Below are 15,622 nucleotides of genomic sequence, written 5' to 3' on the forward strand. Positions count from 1 at the left end.
AGCATCTGCAGATTTTTTCTCTAATCCACTGATTAAGAGGTAACCACGGGCCAGGACACCGGCTCTCCCTCAAAATGGCACTTCTGAGCCTCTTACCTGACAGCAAAAGCCGTCTTGGTTAACACTCATCCAAAGGGTAACACTTCTGATGATGTGGAATCCCTCCACAGTGCACGGTGAGGGACTGGCAGAACAGAGCTTAAACCTGCTCTGGTAGTTGTGGACTTCACTGGACTTTACTCCTGGAGCCCATTGAGAGAAGTTTGTTGTTGTAAAGCTACACAGTGGTGCAGTGGGTAGAGCTGCTGTCTCACAGGTCTATAGACCCAGGTTCAATCCTGACCTCGGACGCTGTCTGTATAGAGTTTGCTTGTTCTCCCTGTGACTGTGTGGGTTTCCTTCAACATCCCAATAATGTGCAGGTTCATGGGTTAATTGGCCACTGTCAATTGCCTCTGGTGTTTGTAGGTGGGTGGTAGAACTTGGGGGAAGCTGATGGAGAGAATAAAATGGGACTTGTGTAGGGTCGATGTAAATGCATGCTTGATTGTCAGTGAAGGCCCAGTTTCGACCAATATTAATCTCTGATACTCCTTGATGATAAAGGGGACACAGTCATCTTCCCTGACTCAGCACAAACATTAACATGATGCAAAGTTTGGCAGAGAGACAGATCCATGAACATCCACACCCCAAGCAAGGTTGACATTGCAGTGTTGGGCCAAACGTCTATAACAGCTGACTGGAATATAACCTGCTTATAAGTGAGATATGACTTGATAATGCCGAACAAGGAACTATGGATTGGTACACTCATGGTCAAATCTCCACCACATTCATCTGCAGCCTTTCCTTTGGTCAGATATTTGTCTGACCTTGATTGCCAGTTCATTCAACACTTTATGATAGATGAATCATTCTGGTTTCAACATTTCACTGGGGTAAATGTGCCTCCTTCCTGCATTTTATAGAGAGTACCTTTGATTTAAATGACTCATACCTCCTATGCTCACAAGCTGACTCTGCCTTACTGTACACTGAGTCAAACGATCCATGACCTAAGCTTTAAATCACCTCCACCATTGTCAACATCAAGTTCAAAGGCAGCTTATCTGTGCTTTCATGCATTATTTGAAAAGGGTTGGAATATTTATCACTGTTAGTTGACAGAGTTCTCTCAGACAAATCAAAATAAGAATCACGTTTATTACTACTGACATACATTGTGAAATTTGTTATTTTGTGGCAGCAGGGCCGCAAAGCCTCAGCACTGCGTAGGTACACTTGTCCTCTGGGCCACACCCTTCCAATATTGAGAAACTGCTGGTCAGCAAACTCCAGGTGTAGGAACTACCTTCGTAAAGACCCGCAGTTTGAGTCCAGCTGTGGGTCAAAGGCACTGACAGAACCCCATCCACCTTGAAAAGGAAAACAATAGACATTAAAGGTAGAAATTAAGCTGTTTTTGCAGCTGAGCGTGAAGAAGCTCATCTAGAGCCCTTGTAGCTCCGTCTGTTAGGGCATAGTTAGTGAAGTGAGAATGGCTCTTGTTCTGTGTGTGAGATGTGTGAGTGCTGTGGGACATCTCCAGCCTCCCAGATAACTACATCACTACCAGGTGCACTGAGGTGCAGCTCCTCAAAGGATGTGTTAAGGAACTGGAGCTGCAGCTTGATGAGCTTTGGCTCAAACAGGAGACTGAGGAAGTGATGGATAGGAGCTACAGGGAGGCAGTCACCCCTGGTAACTGGGTGACTGTCAGGAGAAGGAAGGGAAATGGGCAGCCAGCGCAGAGTAACCTGTGGCCATTCCCCTCAATAATAAGTATACAGTTTTGGATACTGTTGAGGGCGATGCTACTGGGGGAGCTTGGGAAAACTGATTATTATTTCCACCTAGAGCAGTGTTGGGTGAAAAGCACCATTGAACTACAAGGACATTTTTCTTGCATGAACCCCCTGAACTATTGGTACAAGAAGTCATAGAAAGAAACAGTATGGCTCAGAAGGGAAGGGAGAAGAAGAGCTCTGCTGTAGTGATAGGGGATTCCATAGTGGACACGAGATTCTGTGGACGCGATAGATTTACCTGGGTGATATGTAGCCTCACAGATGCCAGGGTCCGGAACAAGTCTACGACATTCTTAAGGGGGAGGGTGAGCAGCCAGAAGTCTTGGTACATATTGGTACCAATGACATCGGTAGGAAAGGTGAGGAGGTCCTAAAGAGAGATTTTAGGGAGTTGGGTAGAAAGCTAAAAAGCAGGACCGCCAGGGTAGCAATCTCTGGATTGCTGCCTGTGCCACGCATCAGTGAGGGTAAGAATAGGATGAATGGCAGATGAATGTGTGGTTGAGAAACTTGTGCAGGGGCGAGGGTTTCAGATTTCTGGATCATTGGGATCTCCTCTGGGAAGGTATGACCCGTACAAAAGGGACGCGTTACACCTTAACCAGAGGGGGACCAATATCCCTGCAGGCAGGTTTGCTAGAGCTGTTGGAAAGGGTTTAAACTAATTTGGCAGGGGGATGGGAACCGGAGTGACAAGGCTGTTGGTTTACAAGCAGAGGCAGTGTGTAGTGAGACTGTCCGGAAGGACAGGCAGATGATAGGGCAAAATTGCAGGCAGTGGGGTGAGTTGCAGAGTAGAAGGCAGACAAAATCAAAAAGGGTGATGGATACAGGACCGAAGATGTTATATTTCAATGCGCACAGTTTGCAGAATAAGGTAGATGATCTTGCAGCGCAGTTAGAGATTGCCACATATGATGTTGTGGGCATCACTGAGTTGTGGTGGAAGGAAGATTATAGTCAGGAACTTAAAATCCAAGGATACACATTGTATTGAAAGAACAGGTAGATAGGCAGAGAGGACAGTGTGGCTCTGTTGGTAAGAAAGTGAAATCAAATCATTAGAAAGAGATGACATAGGATCAGAAGATGTAAAATCCTTGTGAATTCAGTTGCTGGCAAGGGAAGTCAAAGCCGATATAAAAGCAAAAGAGAGGACATATAATAGAGTAAAAATAAGTGGGAAGTTGATTCAAGTTTAGTTCGGAATTGCCACTTTGCCCATGAGATGTTTTCTGCAGATTGTACCTGGAGCTCTTGTAACTTTCTTGGTCCCCAGTCTTGAAGACCACTGACCTGGTCCTCAGCAGACTGCAGATCTCATGGTTCATCCAAGGCTTAGGTTGGGGAAACCTCTGAATGATGTTGTGGGGACACACTCATCCGCAACTGTTTTAACAAAGCCCATGACAACTGTGGTGTATTCATTCAGATCCACAGATGAGTCCTCGAACACGGCCCAGTCCACCAACTCGAAGCAATCCAGTACCTGCTCCTCTGCCTCCCATGACCACCCCTTCGTTGTCCTGATCTCCGGAGTTTTGCTCTTCAGCCTCTGCTTGTATTCAGGTAGAAGGATAACCAAGTGATCAGATTTCCTGAAATGCGGTCTGGGCAAGGAATGGTAGGCATTCCTTATCTTAGTATAACAGTGGTCTAGTGTGTTGGGACCTCTGTTGCAGCTGGTTACATGCTGATGGTAATTGAGGAAGGATTTCGTCCAACAAGTCTGGCTGAAGTCCCCTTCTATGATGTGGAATGCATAGGGATGAATTGTTTAGAGATGGCATCATGTAGTGTTGCATGTGCTTGGTTATAGTTGGCCACTGGAGGTATGTAAACTGCGGTCAGGGTTATGGAGGAGAACTCCCCAGGCAAGTAGAACCGATGGCATTTGACCGTTAGGTGTTCAAGGTCAGGGGAGCACGAGTTTGACTAAAGCCACCACATCAGAACACTACCGAGAGTTTATCATGAAACACACACCTCCACCTTTAGCTGCTTCTGAATCAGCAATTTGGTTCATGTAGAAAATTAAGAAACCATCTGGTTTCACCTCTGTATCTAGCGTGCTGGGAGACAGCCAGGACTCGCTCAGACATAGAATACAACAGTCACTCATTTCCCTCAGCTCCTCTATTTAGTCAGTGATGAGGAAGGTAAATGCAATGTTAGCATTCATTTCGAGAAGACTAGAATAGAAAAGCAAGGATGTAATGCTGAGGCTTTATAACACACTGGGGAGGCCTTACGTGGAGTATTGTGAGCAGTTTTGTGCCCCTTATTTAAGAAAGGATGTGCTGACATTGGAGAGGATTCAGAGGAGGTTCATGAGAAGGATTCTGAGAATGAAAGGCTTATTATATGAGGAGCGATTGATGCATCTGGGCCTGTACTCATTGGAATTTGGAAGAATGAGGAGGGAATCTCATTGAAATGTATCGAATGTTGAAAGGCCTAGATAGAGTGGATATGGAGAGGATGTTTCTTATGGTGGGGTAGTCTAGGATGAGAGGGCAGCTCCTCAGAATAGGGGATGTCCATTTAGAATTGAGATAAGGAGGAATTTTTTAAAAAGAGTGGTGAATTGGTGGAATTCATTGCCACAGGTGGCTGTGGGTCTGCAGTTCCCACACTACCTTCAACAGTCCCCTCAGAACCACAGAAACCCCTTGCCCCTTGCCCCTCCTCTCAGGGAGGTGACAGAAGACACAGGGACAGTGAGGTGGGAGGTGGGAGGTGGGCTATAGAGAGAAGCACATCCAGCTCTTGACCCCAGTATATTGAATATTTGTCAATGTTGCCTCTGAAGATCAAAAATACCCTCTTCTACCTGCATCTCACTCGAATCTATCAGGAATGGCAAGTGAGTAACTGAACCATGTGTCAGGTTTGACCTTCAGTGAAAAATGCTATCTGACTACTGATTCACTCAAGGTTTCTGAGATAATGCTGGGTACAAAACAAGTGCACAGACACACCTGCAATGCAAGATAAATCCTCGCATTCCACTAAAAATTATCAAGTGGAAAATGGAAGAGACCACTTCAAAAAATTTTATAACATTACCTGCAAGTTATACACTTCTCCTGATGTGTTCTTCCACTGAGACTGCCTGTTTAAAACTCATCTGGAAAAATTACAATTACCCCTGTTTTTTTTTTCTCTTTTGTAACACAGTAAAATGAAACAAAAAATCAGAAAATGCTCAGAATCCTCAGTAGGTGAGGAAGAACTGGAAAAAGTGGATTGATTAATCCTATTTCTCTCTCCTCAGATGCTGCCTGACCTATTGAGTGTCAAACATTTCCGGTTTACAGCAATCGTAGGCTTTTTGCTTCTCTAAGGAGAAGGAAATGCAGCCCTGCCATGTTGACTAAAAGAAGGAGTTATTCTCCATTCTGCACTGGTGCTCTCAAAGAAATGAAAATCTGACGCTTAACATTTACACAGTGCATGGCAGAGCCCTGGAGAGCGTTGCAGTACAGAAAGACCTAGGGGTACAGGTACACAGCTCATTGGAAATGGATGCACAGGAAGACAGGGTAGCGAAGAAGGTGTTTGGCATGTTGGTCGGGGCTCTGTGAACAGGAATTGGGACACCTTTCTACATTTGTGCAAGATAGTGAGACCACACTTGGAGTGTTGTGCACAGTTCTAGTCACCTAGCTACAGGAAGGGCGTCATTAAACTGAAAAGATTCAGAAGAATGTCATCAGCACTGGAGGGTTTGAGTTAGGAGAGACTGGATGGACTGGAACCATTTTCCATGGAGTGAAGAGCTGAGTGGTGACCTGACAAGAGGTGAGGTGGATGGTCACAGTTCCTTTCCTAGGGTAGGGCAGTCTAGAGGACATAGATTTAAGTTGAAGGGAGAAAGATTTGAAGGAGACTTGAGAGGAAATTGAGGATGGAGATCGTATGGAGCAAGATGCCAGAGGAAATTGTAGAGGTGAGTATAATTACAATGTTTAAGAGGCCTTTAGACAGATACATTGATAGAAAAGATGGGCCAAACATGGGCAAATGGGAGAAAACTCTGATAGACACCTAGGCTAGCATGGACAAGTTGGGCCAAAGGGCCTGTTTCTGTTCTGTGTGATTTCATGCACATAGAATAAATTCTGTTACTTCCAGATATACATCATGGGACAGATGTGGTTAAGCATTCTAAATAATTACTGTTATATTCAAGTGACTACTTTTGCATCCCAACTTGACTTCCTTCATATACTAAATGTTGCCAGACAACTTCAAGCTCATCCAGGTAAACATCTGAAGCCCACAGAGCTGTCCTGTGACAGGCTATCAAATACCGTTTAGAATATAGATTTAAAACATTTGAGAAATTCTTTAGTCTCTTTAATCTGCAACCTTTAAGATAATCTCTTCAATCATTTCCCTGATAATAGCTACTGTGGTAAGAGCACCATATTAATGCAAAGTTTTTATTTAATGATGTTCTGTCATTAACAAGACCAACAGTTAATGCCCTAAATGCTCTTACTGTTTATAGGGGTGTCACAGTGGCTCAACTGGTAGAACCTCTGCCTCACAGCACCAGAGGTCTGTGTTCAAACGCTGTCAGCGTGGAGTTTGCAATTTCTCCCTGCGACTATGTGAGTTTCCCCTGGGTGCTCCAGTTTCTCACATCCCAAAGAGCTGAAGGTCTGTTGGTCAATCGGTCACTGTAAATTACCCTAGTGTGTAGGTGAGTGGTAGTATCGAGGGGTAATTGATGGGAATGTCAATTAATGCAGTATTAGTCTAAATGGATGGGTGGTGGCCACCACAGACACAGTGAGCCAGAAGGCATGTTTTTTGTGTTGTATCTCTCGATGACAGTCGAAAACAGTTAAAATTCCAAGACAGAATAGATTGCTTCAGGAGACTGATGTCACCTGCAGCTGGGAGAGGCTGTCTAGACTTCATTAATAGCTAAACATTGAGATGTTATCTTGGGCTTTATTCTTATGTTGGCTGGAAGAGAGTATTTATGCAAAAGAGGATAGCTGATAATGTTAATGAATGAACAGGAATAAGACAATTTTCCCCCAAAATTAATTTGCAAATATATATTACAGTATATTCATGTGTTATGATTAGCAGTATTATTTTATTTGCTTACAAGCTTTATATGGTCTCAGTGTGACATTTTTGCTTCACTAAGATTTCATGAGTGATAGGTCCAGGGGGTTTTACATGGTTCCAGTCCCTCATGCACAATGGTGTGAGGAACCTACCCTGCAACCCTGTGCGGTGACTGCACCACGCTTCCATGTATCCCACAACACATAATCCTGGATGTTGAGAGATGCCAGCCTGTGGCGTTCGGCCGTGGACTCTACTGGAAGCCTTGGGTCAGGGAACTTCTTTCACCAGATTCATAACCTTCCAGCAGCAGCTGGTATTTGTCTCAGTGTCTCTGGAAACAGGCGGACGGAGTCCTGGGTTACACAACATACAGCACCACAGTATCTCTTTCCTGACCTTCCCTGATAAAACACCCATCCCAGAAGGAGATGGGTGTGGTTCTCATCCCAGTCCAGTCACCTTGAGGGCTGCGTGCAGTGAAAAGTTTGAAGTTCAAATTTCAAAGTAAAATTAATTATCAAAGTACCACATACAACCCTGGGAGTCATTTTCTTGCAGGCATTCATAGAAAGTACAAAGAAATACAACAGAATCAATGAAAAACTATACACAGGCAAAGACAACAAATTGTGCAAATACAGAGAAAAAAAGCAAAATAATAATAAATAAATAATAAATATTGAAAGCATGGGTTGTAGAGTCCTTGAAAGCGAGTCCACAGGTTGCAGAATCAGTTCAGTGCTGGGGTGAGTGAAATTATCCACGCTTGTTCAAGAACCTGATGACTGAGGGGTAATAACTGTTCCTGAACCTGGTGTTGTGGGTCCTGAGGCTCCTGTACCTCCATCCTGATGGCAGCAGCAAGAAGAGAGCATGGCCTGGGTGGTGGGAGTCCCTGATAACGGATGACATCTCAGATCTGTGGTGAACTACATATACCTGTCTGGACACGCCCCCCCCCCCCCGCTGACTGCTCCTGTGGCTCCTCCCACACACCCCTGTATAAAGGCAATTGGAGGCACTGCTCCTCCCTCAGTCTCCAGGATGTCATATGGTGGTCTCTTGCTGCTGACTGCTCTCTTCCAGCAAATAAAAGCCTATATCTTGCCTCACGTCTCCGAGAGTTATTGATGGTGCATCAAGATCTTTGCAAACTTCTAAGAAAGTGGAGGTACTTCTTTGCCTCTTTTGTAATTACACTTAACATTCTGGTCCCAGGACAGATCCTCTGAAATGATAACACCGAGAAATTTAAAGTTACTGACTCTTTCCACCTCTAATCCACTGATGAGGACTGGCTCATGGACCTCTGGTCTCCTCCTTCTGTAGTGAACAATCAGCTCTTTGGCTTTGCTGATGTTGAGTGAGAGGTTGTTGTGGCACCATTCAGCCAGATTTTCAATCTCCTTCTTATACGCCAGTTCATCACCATCCTTGATCCAGCCAACAACAGTGGTATCGCCAGCAAACTTAAGTATGGTATCGGAGCTACACTTGTCTTCATGGTCATTCATATAAAGCGAGCAGAGCAGGGGGCTAAGCACACAGCCTTGTGGTGCACTTGTGCTGATGGTGATTGTGGAGGAGATGTTGTTGCCAGTCTGATCTGACTGGGGTCTGGAAGTGAGGAAATCAAGGATTCAGTGCACAAGAGAGTATTGAGGCCTTGAGATATTGAGACTTGGAGCTTAGTGATTCTGAGGCTCCAGCTGTCAGTGAAGGATGTGACAGGGAGGGTTCTTCTCCCCACCAGCTAAGCAAGGTCTTCGTGCTTGTTTGCGAATTCTGGTGTTGAGGTCCTCTAACTGAGATAGTCTGCTCAGGGGATGGAGGGCATCCAACTGGATCCACAGTCTTCTCCCAAAGGCCCTGTACTTCAGACAGACTACTGTCTGATGGGCTGATGGTCAAATATTTTCTTCTGCACACATTATTTACAAGGGTGCAGGTGAATTGCCATTGTCCAGCTGAAAGGATCATTCCACAGCAACCTGGTCAGACCCATCCTTCCCAATACTAGGGATGGATAGAGCCTCAGCACATGATGACATTTAGTGTTTGTTGCATAGCCAGGGTCTCGTCAGAGCTTGACATAGTCACACATAATGCTGGACCATAGAGTGAGGGACTGTTGGGTACACTTTCCGCCTTTCCCTGGTGACTCATATGTTGTGTCTCAGTGGACACAACTGAGCCAAACTCCCTCCTTGTTATAGTCTTCTGATGCTCTTTGGAGCCATATTTGGGAGTCCTTTCATAACCCCGTGGTGGATAATTTGCACAGAGGAAAGTCCCCCAAATGTTGATAATATGAAGGATAAGATAATCTGTTTACAGTTTCTAGATAAACACTGAGGGGAAATCCAACGTTTGTCTCAAAGTAGAGTCAGTAGCTAACAGTTCTGGGAGGGCCGAGTTTCATTTGACCTTCAGTGCTACCTGCTTCTCCCGTTCCCTCCCAGATCCCAAAGATGTCTGGGTTGGTGGGTTAACTGGATAGTGTAAGTTGCCCCCAGTGTGAAGGTGAGTGACAGAATCTGAGGAATGGGGGGGGGGGGTGACGAGAGCCTTGGCCATTGTTGGAGGTGCACTTACCCGAGCGTTTCCTCCCCCAATTTATGCCTTGCGTTTTCAGGAGGTGAGTCCCTGACCCAGTCTTCCCAGAAATGGCTTTAAGATCCTTGGAAACTGTTACGAGTGTGAAATCTGTTAACGCAGTTCGTATGTGGTGTAAATCTAACAATAATGGCTGTATTTAGGGTGTGTTTCTGGTTTTGTATATTATTTTACCTACAAATAAATCTGGACAGTTGTTTTGCCTTGAACCTGGCCATCTATTAATATCATATATTCTGCTGTTGGTGGAAGGTGAATATGCTCGGTGTCCATACATTCACAAATGTACACTGATCACAGTACTGAACTACCCTAACCCAAGCAGAGCTGGTTTCAGATAGGCTGGATCACTTAGCTTGGGAAACCTGATTATTATTTCCACCTAGAGCAGTGTTGGGTGAAAAGCACCATTGAACTACAAGGAAGTTTTTCTTGCATGAACCCCCTGAACTATTGGTACAAGAAGTCATAGAAAGATACAGCGTGTCACCATGCACTTCAACCCATCGACTCCATGCTGACCATCCAGCCACCCATTTTATTCTCCCCACATTCCCATCAAACCCCCCTTCCCTCAGATTCTACCCCTCTCCCAGACACTCAGGGCAATTTACAGTGACTAATTAATGCATCAATTCGCACATCTTTAGCATGTGCGAGGGAACTGGAACACCTGGAGCTGGGGGGAGCGGCGGAAACTCACGCAGCCAATGGGAGAATGTGCAAATGCCTCAGACATGCAATGTTCCCTCTAATTTGTAATGACCAGTGTGCACAAAAACCTCGTGCTGTGCAATTTTTTTGCCCAGGGACAACATATGTGCACTGAATGTTATACATTTAATAGACAACAAAATGCTGTCAATAAGGACTTTGATCTCCTATGGTTTTGATCATTTTCACTCTCGTTCACCTACACTCTCACAAAACATACATAGCAGCCCAGTAGCGGCTAATGAAGGATTTTCTTGCTGGAGTTTTTGCACACCATCCACATGGTGGTTTGCTTGCTAAATGATGCTTTAAAAAGACAATCCTCTTTAAATGAACGAGCAGTTCTTTTGCGCTTCACGCCCTTTGCTTCTTTGGAATTTGACATTGTGAATCTCACACACACACACACACACACACACACACACACACACACACACACACAACGTGGGTCTCTGAAACTGTGAGGTAGCAACTTTACCCACTGCATGACTGTGCCGCCATATCTGTTTGTTACCGTCAGGTAAGAGGTACTGAAGCCTGAAGGCACACACTCAGTGATTCAGGAACAGTTTTTTCCCTTGTAGCGGTGTGCTACACGCAGCGCTAAAATTACGACACGGAGTCGGTAACTGCAGTCGAAGGAAAAAACTTTATTCGAAAACTTCAGCCTCACTTTTAAGCCTCTGTCAACCGGCCCCCCATGGCGCAGAGGCTCCAAAGCTCTGTGCTCGCAAACCCCCGTAGGCTTTCTAATTGTGAGTCGGTTCGGATACGCTAGGAAATGGGGCGCCACATAACCCCCCCCCAGAACCGGCGATACACCCCCCAATGTCCACAGTCTGGGCCAGAACCTGCTTGGGAGGTCGGCCTCTGCGCCAAGGCGCCGGAAACTCGGCCGGTTGCGCCAGGTCCACATGGGCCGGCTTGAGGCGGTCCACCGTGAAAACCTCCTCCTTCCCCCCAACGTCCAGCACGAACGTGGACCTGTTGTTCCGGAGCACCATAAACGGCCCCTCGTATGGCCGCTGCAGCGGTGGCCGATGCCCGCCCCTTCGTACAAACACAAACTTACAGTTCTGTAGGTCTTTGGGTACGCAGGTCGGGTGCCGCCCATGCTGTGAAGTGGGTATGGGGGCCAGGTTACCGAGCTTCTCGCGAAGTCTGCCCAGGACTGCTGCGGGTTCTTCCTCTTGCCCCCTTGGGGCTGGTAGGAACTCCCCGGGGACGACCAGGGGCGCGCCGTATACCAACTCGGCCGACGAGGCGTGCAGGTCGTCCTTGGGCGCTGTGCAGATGCCGAGTAGGACCCAGGGAAGCTCGTCCGCCCAGTTGGCTCCTCGCAGGCGGGCCATGAGGGCCGACTTCAGGTGACGGTGGAAACGCTCCACTAGCCCGTTCGACTGTGGGTGGTAGGCAGTTGTGTGGTGCAGCTGAGTCCCCAAAAGGCTGGCCATAGCTGACCACAGGCTGGAGGTGAACTGGGCGCCTCTGTCGGAGGTAATGTGGGCTGGTACACCAAAGCGAGATATCCAGGTGGCGATCAGGGCTCGGGCGCAAGATTTGGAGGTGGTGTCGGTGAGCGGGACCGCCGCTGGCCATCTTGTGAACCGGTCCACAATAGTCAGGAGGTGCCGCGCTCCGCGCGACACTGGCAGGGGGCCCACGATATCCACATGAATGTGGTCGAAACGCCGGTGGGCAGGATGGAACTGCTGCGGTGGGGCTTTGGTGTGCCGCTGCACCTTGGCCGTCTGGCAGTGCATGCACGTTTTGGCCCATTCACTGACCTGTTTGCGGAGTCCGTGCCAAACGAACCTGCTGGAAACCATCCGGACAGTTGTCCGGATGGAGGGATGCGCCAAGTTATGAATGGAGTCGAAAACGCGGCGCCGCCATGCTGTCGGGACGACCGGACGGGGCTGGCCGGTGGCGACGTCACAGAGTAGGGTCCTCTCACCCGGGCCCACGGGGAGGTCCTGGAGCTGCAGACCGGAGACTGCAGTCCTGTAACTCGGAATCTCCTCATCCGCCTGCTGTGCCTCTGCCAGCGCCTCAAAGTCTACCCCTTGGGAAAGGGCATGAACGGTAGGGCGAGAGAGCGCATCCGCCACGACATTGTCCTTACCCGAGACGTGCCGGACATCCGTCGTGTATTCAGAGATGTAGGACAGGTGGCGTTGCTGGCGGGATGACCAGGGGTCGGATGCTTTCGTAAACGCAAAGGTAAGCGGTTTGTGGTCCGTGAACGCGGTGAAGGGCCAACCTTCTAAGAAGTACCTGAAATGCCGGATTGCCAGGTAGAGCGCCAACAGTTCCCGGTCGAAAACACTGTACTTAAGCTCGGGTGGTCGCAGGTGTTTGCTGAAAAACGCCAGGGGTTGCCAGCGACCTGCGATGAGTTGCTCCAGCACCCCACCGACTGCCGTGTTGGATGTGTCCACTGTGAGGGCGGTAGGGGCGTCCATTCTGGGATGTACTAGCATTGCGGCGTCCGCCAAAGCTTCCTTCGTTTGAACGAAAGCGGCGGCGGACTCCTCGTCCCAGGTAATGTCCTTGCTCGGACCCGACATCAGGGCGAACAGGGGGCGCATGATCCGGGCAGCTGAAGGGAGGAAGCGGCGGTAGAAATTGACCATACCTACGAATTCCTGAAGGCCTTTGATCGTGGTGGGTCGGGGGAAGTGGCGGACCACATCTACCTTAGCAGGCAGAGGGGTTGCCCCATCTTTAGTAATTCTGTGGCCCAGGAAGTCAATGGTATCGAGTCCGAACTGGCATTTGGCAGGGTTGATTGTAAGACCGTACTCACTCAGTCGGGCGCAGAGTTGACGGAGGTGGGACAGATGCTCCTGACGACTGCCGCTGGCTATGAGGATGTCATCCAAATAGATGAACGCGAAGTCCAGGTCCCGTCCCACCGCGTCCATTAACCGCTGGAACGTCTGTGCGGCATTCTTCAGGCCGAACGGCATGCGGAGGAACTCGAAAAGGCCGAATGGGGTGATGAGAGCCGTTTTGGGGACGTCGTCAGGATGCATCGGGATTTGATGGTATCCCCGGACGAGATCTACCTTGGAGAAGATCCGTGCGCCGTGCAGGTTTGCCGCAAAGTCCTGAATATGCGGCACAGGGTAGCGGTCCGGTGTGGTAGCCTCGTTCAGCCTGCGGTAGTCGCCGCACGGTCTCCAGCCCCCCGTCGCTTTGGGCACCATGTGCAGGGGGGAAGCCCATGGGCTGTCGGACCGCCGGATGATCCCCAATTCCTCCATCCTCTGGAACTCCTCCTTCACCAGTCGGAGCTTGTCCGGGGGAAGCCGCCGAGCACGGGCATGGAGGGGTGGTCCCTGGGTCGGGATGTGGTGCTGTACGCCGTGCCTGGGCATGGCTGCTGAGAACTGCGGTGCCAGAACCGATGGGAACTCCGCCAGGACCCTGGTGAAGTCGTTGTCGGACAGCGTGATGGAGCCGAGGTGAGGGGCCGGCAACTGGGCTGCACCCAGGGAGAATGTCTGAAAGGTCTCGGCGTGTACCAGTCTCTTCCTGGGCAGGTCGACCAGCAGGCTGTGAGCCCGCAAAAAATCCGCACCCAGAAGCGGTTGGGCTACGGCAGCCAGTGTGAAGTCCCACGTGAACTGGCTGGAGCCGAACAGTAGCTGCACCTGGCGGATGCCATAGGTCCGTACGGTGCTGCCATTCACGGCCCTCAGGGGGGGACCCGGTGCTCTGCTGCGGGTGTCGTAACTTGTCGGAGGTAAAACGCTGATCTCAGCCCCAGTATCGACCAAAAACCGGCGTCCCGACCTTCTATCCCACACATACAGGAGGCTATCCCGATGGCCAGCCGCCGTAGCCATCAGCGGCGGCTGGCCCTGGTGTTTCCCGGGAACTCGCAGGGCGGGTGACAACGGCGGGCTTCTGCACCCCACCGCTGGTGGTAGAAGCACCAGTGTTCATTGGGCCGGGGGTTGGCGGGCTCTGCGGCCGGGCCTGGACTGGTTTGCTGCCGGGAGCGGGGCTGGGAGATCCGTGCGATGGACGCCCCGCTCACCTTTTTGGCGTTCCACAGCAAGTCCGCCCGGGCTGCCACCTTCCGGGGGTCACTGAAATCCGTGTCGGACAGCAGCAGGCGGATGTCCTCGGGCAGCTGCTCCAGGAATGCCTGCTCAAACATGAGGGAGGGTGTGTGTTTGTCGGCGAGAGACAACATCTCATTCATTAAAGCCGATGGAGGTCTGTCGCCCAAGCCATCCAGGTGCAGTAAACGGGCAGCCCGCTCGCGCCGTGAGAGTCCGAAAGTCCTGAGGAGCAGGGCTTTGAATTCCATGTACTTGCCGTCTGCCGGGGGCGACTGTACGAACTCCGCGACCTGGGCCGTTGTGTCCTGGTCGAGGGAGCTCACCACGTAGTAGTAGCGGGTGTCTTCTGAGGTGATCTGGCGAACGTGGAATTGGGCTTCGGCTTGCTGGAACCATAGGTCCGGGCGCTGTGTCCAGAAACCTGGCAGTTTCAACGAAACTGCATGAACAGAGGCGGCGTCGGTCATTTCTGGTCCAAAAATCGTTTGGACCGTCGGGGTCACCAATTGTAGCGGTGTGCTACACGCAGCGCTAAAATTATGACACGGAGTCGGTAACTGCAGTCGAAGGAAAAAACTTTATTCGAAAACTTCAGCCTCACTTTTAAGCCTCCCTCAACCTGCCCCCCATGGCGCAGAGGCTCCAAAGCTCTGTGCTCGCAAACCCCCGTAGGCTATCTAATTGTGAGTCGGTTCGGATACGCTAGGAAATGGGGCGCCACACCCTCAGTATTTTTTCAATTATTATGTATTGCATTGTACTGCTGCCACAAAGTTAACAAATTTCACGACATATACAAATTAAACCTGATTCTGGCACAGCAACCTCTAAGAACATAATCTGTGTGGGGAACCTGCACAAGAATGTTTGATAGTTTCACCATTCCTCCAAAATTCAAAGTTCGTGCTTTTTTTCTGCAAATTCAGATACTGTGGAAGGTCAAAATATGTCACATTCCTTGTCCATGATTTCACTCTCCTGGACAGCTTATCTGAGGTTGTTCTTATCCTGAGGAACATGTTTGTCTGAAAACACAATCCCTGGTTTCTGCAATCAATCTCGTCTGACTTGTATATGTTTAATGTACTGTGTGTCTGTCAACAGACAGGGCCCTTTTCAATAGCTGCCTCTCTTGTGCCCATGTTGTCTCTAGCCTGGGTGACAGAAACTAACATTCCCTCCTCTGTCTTATAGACAATAATTTGCCAGAGTAACTCAGCCAGGCTAGAGCTGGAAAGGCTTGCCTTCCATCTGCTGAATGAAATAATGTGC

At 49.0% G+C, this 15,622-nt stretch overlaps 1 long non-coding RNA gene across 1 annotated transcript in view; it reads right to left on the minus strand.

Annotated features, from left to right (window-relative positions):
• Positions 1-1,231: 1,231 nt before the first annotated feature.
• LOC132384659 (uncharacterized) overlaps positions 1,232-15,622 on the minus strand; it is a 50,784-nt gene continuing 36,393 nt past the window's right edge. The window contains exon 3 of the long non-coding RNA XR_009508974.1: positions 1,232-1,418. This is a non-coding gene — a long non-coding RNA (uncharacterized LOC132384659). The remainder of the gene's footprint in view (positions 1,419-15,622) is intronic.

Source organism: Hypanus sabinus, chromosome X1 (assembly GCF_030144855.1).
Source record: "Hypanus sabinus isolate sHypSab1 chromosome X1, sHypSab1.hap1, whole genome shotgun sequence".
NCBI classification, from domain to species: Eukaryota; Metazoa; Chordata; class Chondrichthyes; order Myliobatiformes; family Dasyatidae; genus Hypanus; species Hypanus sabinus.